Consider the following 8,154-nt stretch of genomic DNA (forward strand, 5'->3'; position numbering starts at 1 on the left):
GGTAGGTTAGAAAACGGAGACAGGTTAAGTGACTTGCCCAGGGTCATATAGCTAGTAAGTGTCTAAAGCAGGATTTGATCGCTGGTCTCCTGACACTGCAGGTTCATCTTTTTGGCCTTCTAGCTGCCTGACATTGCTGATCTGTGTCAGCAGAGGGTGTTTTCATACTGGGAGTTCCCCACACTGTTGAAGTCATAGGTCTGAACAAAAACAAAATTTTCCCTACTATTAACTCTCCACTAGTGTGTCCCCTACTATTTAATAATAGCATTTACCTAGCACTATATGCCAAGTATTTTATAAATATTATCTCATTTAATCTTTATAACAATCCTGGAAGGTGGGTGCTATTGCTGTCCCCATTTTACAGGTAAGAAAACTGAGACGAACAAGTGACAAGTTTGTGACTTGTTTGTGACCCAGCATCCCACCTCAGGTTAGTGTTTGAAGCTGTATTTGAACTCTGGTCTTCCTAACTCCAGCCCAGCACCCTGTGTATTATGGCTGCACATAACTCCCTGTTGAGTGTGAAATTTAGAAAGGACTTTAGAAATTATCTAGCCCAGTCCTGATCCTTTTTACAAATGAGAGACACAAGTGGTGCCACAAAACAGATTGGGTTGAAATTGGAGATCCTGGGTTCAGTTCCCACCGCTGCCAATGTATTAGCTATTGACCATGGGTAAGTTATGGCAGGACTGGACTAGATAACCTCTAAGGTCCCTTTATAATTAAAATTATGGGATCTTATGATGAGTTTCATTTTTAATTAGGGTGAGGTCAAGGACATGAAGCAATTCCTAAACCTGCCCCAATAAAAATGAGAGATGTTGTCAAGAAAAAAAAAGGATGAAATTGATAACAAAAACATAGCATCATCAGTTTAGAGCCGGAAGGAATCTTAGAAGCCATTGATTCCAATTGTCCCATTTTACAAGTGAGGAAACTGAGGCACAGAGAGGCTAAGCTTTTTACCCAGGTTCTCATAGCTCTTAAGGATCTGAACTGACCTTTGAACCCAGGCTTTCCTGACTTCCAAGTCCCAACAACAGCTTACAGCCGGGTAAGTCACAGTGTAGCTGCTGAAGGTGGCCAAGCAGCTCGATCACTACCGAGGCGTGCTCCCCCAATATCAGCGGCTGAGAGCTTTTGTTCCTAGCCTGGCCAACTCCTTAGCAAGACTCTTCTTTTAAAATCTGTGCTGACCTCTTCTGCTAGGCCCGTTAAAGCTGTTGCCAATGCCTGTTTCTTGTGTACGTGTTTCCCCCAGGCTCACAAACTTGGTTTGGCCTTTTTTTTTTTTTTTTAGTATGTTGAATTAAAACATAGTGTTAGTTCAAAGGTAAATAAGCAAATCACTCATGAAAATAAAAATTAACTCAATGAGATCATTATTTTCTACTAAGAACTTAGCTTTAACAACTTCTGACAAAAGATCAAAAAACATTTTTTAAAGTGTATTACATTTATACATAGCACAGTTGGGCGTATAAAATACACTAAGGACGTGGGTTAACAGGGCCATGGTTCGTGAGAGAGCTAAGATCAACACAGGAGGGACCAGGAACTTAAAAAAAATACCTTTCCCAAGGTCCTGTTGGACCAGTGATCTGGGCAGAGAGCAATAAGCATCTAGGTCCCCTGATAAGCCCAAATTGAAAGATCAAGCATCAAAAAGTACCTTGTATACTTCCGGCATTCTAGACACTGTAGATTCAAACATAAAGACAGAAACAATCCCTATTCTTAAGGAGCTTATGTTTTCTTGGGGGGAAACATACATATAGAAGAATATAGGGAATAAATTGGAGGGATGGGGGCCGCTAGGTGGCACAGTGAGTAGAGCGTCGGCCATGGAGTCAGGAGGACCTGAGTTCAAATCCGACCTCAGACACTTAACACAAAAAAACCTAGCCATGTGGCCTTGGGCAAGTCACTTAACCCCAACTGCCCCTCCAAAAACAACAAAAAAAAAAAAACCACCAAAAATAAATAAATAAATTGGAGGGATGGAGTGTACTAGCAGCTAGGGATCAGGATAGCTTTAGGTAGAAGTTAGTGCTGACATATCCTAGCTTCAGGGCTTCCAGCAACTAAGGCTGAATTATAGACAGTAATAATGATAGTAATAAATAAACTTTTATGGAGCATCTTGGAAGAGGAGAGGGATGCTACACGTCAGAGATGTAAAGGGACTGTATTCTAGGCATGGGGAATGACTAGTGCAAAGGTGTGGAGATGGGAGATTGAGTGGTGTGTGTGAGGAACACAGAAAGCTACCTTGAGAAAGACTAAGGTCACAGGTGGGCTCTCCAGAGCAGAAAAATGCATACGCTCACAAAAATACTCCTAAATAAGTACCAACCACAAGCTGCCTTATTATATTATTTACAATAACATAATAAATGCCCCACTCTGAATTGTCTTCTTTTTCAGTTTTATACATTTTTTTCCAAACTTCAGAATACATACCACCAACCTCCCAGTCACCCAGGCTCACGATCTAGGTGTGATCCTGGATTTCTCACTGTCACCCCCACACACAACTAAGCTGTTTCCAAGGGATATCAATTTATACCTTCATTACATCTCTCAAATGTACCTTCTTCCCTCCATCCTGGTGTAGACCCCCCATCACCTGAACTATTGCAATAGGCTGCTGGTTTGTGGGCATCCTCACTTTAGATCATCTTTTATTCAGCTGTCAGTGATCTTTCCATGACCCAGATTTGGCCATGTCTGTCTGTCTGTCTCTCTCTTTCTCTGTCACATACACACACACAGAGGCATCTCCCTATCACCTTCAGGATTAAATATGAAATCCTGATTTTTGATAAAGTCTCTTAGAAGCTGCTCTCCATGCCTTCCAGATTTCTTACACCTTAACCTCATCCCCTATATACACTGAGATCCAATGACACTGGCCTCTTTTCTATTTCTTGACCAAGACACTCCATCTTCAGACTGAGCATTTTCCCTGGTTGTTCCCCATGCCTAGAATGCTCTCCCTCATCTCTGCTTCCCTGGCTTCTTTCAAGTACTAAATAAAATCCCACCTTCTCCAGAAAGCCTTTTCTTATCTCTTAATTCTAGTGCCTTCACTCATTGGTTGGTTATTTCCAGCTTATCCTGTATATAGCTTGTTTGTACAACCCATGTTGTTTCTATGTTGTTCTGTTTCGATCTGTCCCTGCAAACATTTGTTACTCCTCAAATACCAGCTAGATAACTGCATGAAAGATTATTATGATGCCATTTGATCTCTTTTTCTTTCTTTTTTTTTTTTTAAGCAATCGGGGTTAAGTAACTTGCTCGAGGTTACACGGCCAGTTATTTCTGGGTGTGGTGCTAAGTATCTGAGCCCTGATTTGATCCCCAGGTCATCCCGACACTGGAGCTGGTGCTCTTTACTTGCTGAGCCACCTGGCTGCCCCTAAGCAATCGGGGTTAAGTAACTTGCTCAAGGTTACACGGCCAGGTGTTTCTGGGTGGGTGCTAAGTGTCTGAGCCCGGATTCGATCCCCAGGTCATCCCCACACTGGAGCCGGTGCTCTTACTCGCTGTGCTACCTGGCCGCCCAGATCTCTTTTTATTTCTAAAATTAATATTTTCTCCAAAGGTCCCCCTCCTCACACCTTCCCTCAACCCTGTCCAAGTGAGTAAAGCCAGACAAAATCCCTGTTACAAACATGTATAGCCAAACAAAACAAATTCCCAAATTGGTCATATTCAAAAAAATATCTCAGTCTCTATTCTGAATCTTGAGTCCTCTGGAGTTAGTCATTTTAATGATCAGAGATCCTAAGTCATTCAAAGTCATTTGACTTTACAGTATTGTCTTTGCATAAATTATTCTGGTTCTGCTCACTTCACTCTGCATCATGTCATGCAAATTTTCCCATATAGTTTGGTTAGATGTCTTCTCCAAGGACCAATAATAATTTTCTGCTGAACACTGTGCAGTGATCAACTATGATAGACTTAGCTTTTCTCAGCAAAACTGATCCAAGACAGTTCCCAATGATGCTTGATGGAAAATGCTAACCACATCCAGAAAAAGAACTTATAGAGTCTGAATGCAGATCGAAGCATGCTGTTTTCTTTCTTCTTTCAGTCTTGTGTTTTCCCCTTTTGTTCTGATTCTTCTTTCACAATATGACTGATGTAGAAATATGTTTAACATGACTGCACATGTATAACATATCAGATTGATTGACATCTTGAGAAAGAAGGAATGGAGGAAGGCAGGGAGAAATATTTGGAACTCAAAATCTTATTTAAAAAATGAATATTGAAAACTATCCTTACATGTAATTGGAAAAAATAAAATACTATTTACAAATAAATGGGATCACCAAAAAGAAATTTTTCTGCTGAAAGGGGAGGAATGTCTTTGTGGGAATATATTATAGATCGCTGTCAAGTTCTGGTCAGACTGACCTTATGTAGGATTTTTTAGACCTAATTCCTTTTTGACTCTGGATAAAGTTTGCATTGAGTCTAGAGTTGTCAGTGAATTATTCCTTTATGTTATCCCAGATATGTAATAGTCAACCGAGTCTTCAGAAAAGTTCTGACAAGAAATGGATTTTCAATTAATAACCATCTGGAACCAATTCAATAGTGAGATGCAATACTTGGGGCTATTATTGTGGCCTTCCTGAGCAAACCAACTAGTTGGCTGTTATCCTTCGTTCTCAAAGAGAGCCAAAATGACATTACTATCCTAGAATCAAGTTTCAATGTGTCCCACTATGGCTGATCCGATCGGTACAAGTTCATAATGTTCTACCACAGGTCAGGCATAATAGTCCATGGGAACATTTGGGGTGGATTTTCTAAATTTACACATCTCACATTTCTTTTAAGCTACTTCAATTCTGCTTTGTTCATAGAGCACATCACCTCTGATGTGGGCGCACCATGATGGGCCATCCTTGTGCCAGCATCTCCCATGTCACACAGTAAATTCCAAAATTCTTAAGTGAAACCCTACAAAGAAAGGCCAAAGGATTGTAATAGCTGCCCCTGCTGTGTTGTCCAGGATCACAGAGGAGGGACAGCAAGGGATGCAATTTTTTTTCCTCTAAAGCCTGATCATAGGGAGACAAGAAGGCACCTCCCCTCTGCCATTCATTGCTTTTTGCTTCATGTTCCTCCCCACTATGATCCCCCAGCAAGAGTGGCAAAGAGGGAACCTGGTAATCCTCTAAATCTCCCCTGGGAGCTAGGTAAGAGAGGAATCAGTAGGTAGGGAGAAAGGAGTCACTCTGACCATGTTCTCCCCCAGGGCAGAGAGGACCCAGAATTACTGTTGCCTTCTCCCTCTCCCTGACTAAGGCAGAAAGAGTGAAAGCAACTTCAGGGGAGAAATCCCAAGGAAGTAATCAGCCTACAACTGCCCAGAGAGTAAGCAACAAAAGTCCCAGCAATGAAGATCAGGGCTTGAATATCTGGCAGTAGCTTCCCTATGGTGTCTCCACACCCAACCCCAAGTAGGATAGGGCAAGAGAACCCAGTCGGTCAATAAGCATTTAGTAAATGCCTACTCGGTGCTACGTACTGATGAAACGAAGAAGACAAGCGCAGTCCTGTTCTCAAGGACCTCACAGCCTAATGCAAGGGGAAAGCACAGGAGCAAACAAGATGCATACAAGGTCAACTGAGGATAATTAACAGAGGAAGACAGTGGCACTAAGGGGGACTGGGAAAGGGTTCTTATGGGAGATGAAATTTTTAGGTGATACATAAAAGAGCCAGGGGAAGCCAGAAGGCAAAGATAAAGAGGGAGAGAGGTCCAGGTACCGGGGTGGGGGACAGCCAGGGAAAATGCAGAATAGATAAATGGAGTGACATATTTAAGGAACATATTAAGGAGGCCTGTGTCATGCATGGGACCACAGGTTATGTGAAGAGTAAGATGTCAGAAGACTGGAAAGGTGGGGAGGGGTCTGGTTAATCTACTGGGGGAGGAGACCATCTCATAAATCCAAGGTCACTTGCCTCAAGATGTTAAAGAAAAAGAAGCAGCAAAGGGGAAAACAGGGCTTATCTGATAGATAATGAACAAGTCAAAGAAAAACTCCCAAGTCATTTTTTTAAATCCTGAAACAAAAGAACTAAGAGATGAAATTAATATACAACATTATTGATTATTAATATATAAAATGAATAATATAGTTAATTCTGTAGTAGAAGAAATGGAAGAAAAACCAAATGATAAAATAAATTGTATAATAAATGCATTAAAGGATGATTATAATTCAAGCAAAAAAAAACCCAAGAGATAAAGGAAACAATTTACAAAAATGAAAAGCAACATAAAAAAAGTTTAAAATGAGGGGCGGCCAGGTGGCTCAGCGAGTAAGAGCACCGGTTCCAGTGTTGGGACGACCTGGAGATCGAATCCCGGGCTCAGACACTCGGGCACCACACCCAGAAATAACTGGCCGTGTAACCTTGAGCAAGTTACTTAACCCCAACTGCTTAAAAAAAAAAAAAAAGTTTAAAATGTCAGTGAAAAAGTCACAAAGCATGAATGAAATCATACAAAAATCTATTGGATAGAGGCAGTGAAGTGGTACAGTGGACAGAATAGTGAGTACTGACCCTGAAGTCAGGAGGACCTGAGTTCAAATATGACCTCAAGTACTTCCTAGTTGTGTGACCCTGGACAAGTCACTTAACCCTGATTGCCCCCCCTCCAAAAAAAATCTATTGGAAAATGAGAATAAAGTCAAAGCCCAGGTCATCATAGAACTCAGAAAAACAAAACAATGTAGTATATAAAGGCTTAAAAGATAAATCTAATGTTGCACATTAGATCAATCGGGATGTGTTGTGAATTTTTGTATTTTTAGCATTTCTTTTGTCTGGAGGAAATAAATATTTGTCCTATATCTGACTATATTGTCCATTGTCTATATTCTTACATTTTGGGGAGGGCCCAAAACATCACCTAAAATCTAAACTTGGAGTTCCAGGTTGGGGGCATAAAGAGTCAAAGAATTCAAACCTGACCATTCTTTTAGGAGATCATACTTCCCTAGGACAGAATGGAGTCACCACGTATGGTAGTCCAGAGCTGAGAGGGATCCTTCATTGGTGAGGGAAGAGTACTCCACCCCAGTTCCCCCTAAGCCCAACACCAGGTTCTAATTGTTATGAATACAGGTAAGGAAAAATGGCCCCAGAGAGTTTAACGACCTAACCAAGGTCCCACAGGTAGTAAACTTCAGGGACAGGATCCACATGGAAGTTGTCTGACTCCAGAGGCAATGGTCTTTCCACTGTACCACACACTTTTTCATTGTGTCACACTTGAAAAATGTTTGACTTCACTAGAGATAGAGACAGAGAGAGACAGAGATGGGAGTGAGGGAGAGAGACAGAGAAAGAGAGAGAAAGAGAGACAGAGACAGAGACAGAGGGAGGGAGGGAGAGAGAAAGAGAAATTATAACAACTTTGAGGTCGTATTTCACAACCATCATACTAGTAAAAATAAAAATAATAAGTGACAAAAACCCAGTGGTGGATGGGGCTGTGGAGAAGCAGGTGCTAAAAGATAAATTGTTGACAGGATTTCCAAGTGGCAGAATCTCTTAGGCAGACAATCCAGCAACACACACGTCACAAAAGTCAGCTTCACTTTTGACCCAATGATCCCATTTGTGGTTTTGGGCCCTGAGTGATTTCCTAAAGAGTTATGTTAAAAAAAAAAATACATGTAACAACATTATTTGTAATTACAAAGATCTGTAAGCAATTTAAATGTCAACTAATTGGTAAAGGGCAGAATAAAATTGTTTAGTCATGAAATGGAATATTAACAACAATACCATAAAAAGTTATAAACATGAATAATATAAAGTTGGAAAGACTAATTGAGGTAATGTGAGGACAGAAAACAAACCAGAATAGTATGCACATTGATTCTAAGTATGCAAAAAAAAATTGGTATATGCAAATATTGAGATGAATTGAAGGAAAGAATGAAAACAATTTAAGTGGTTATGAATATATTGTATATAGAAATGTATTTAAAACTGCAAATGATCTTAAATGTATGCCTATTTGGTTTCATTAGTGTTTAAAGGTTAATGTAGAATTGTAAAGGGACCCTGCCCCGCCCCAGGGGCGGAGAAGAAGACTAG

This window comes from Petaurus breviceps, unplaced genomic scaffold, assembly GCF_028583685.1.
Source record: "Petaurus breviceps papuanus isolate PSGF00001 unplaced genomic scaffold, PetGlider_PUasm1.0 126, whole genome shotgun sequence".
Lineage (NCBI taxonomy): Eukaryota > Metazoa > Chordata > Mammalia > Diprotodontia > Petauridae > Petaurus > Petaurus breviceps.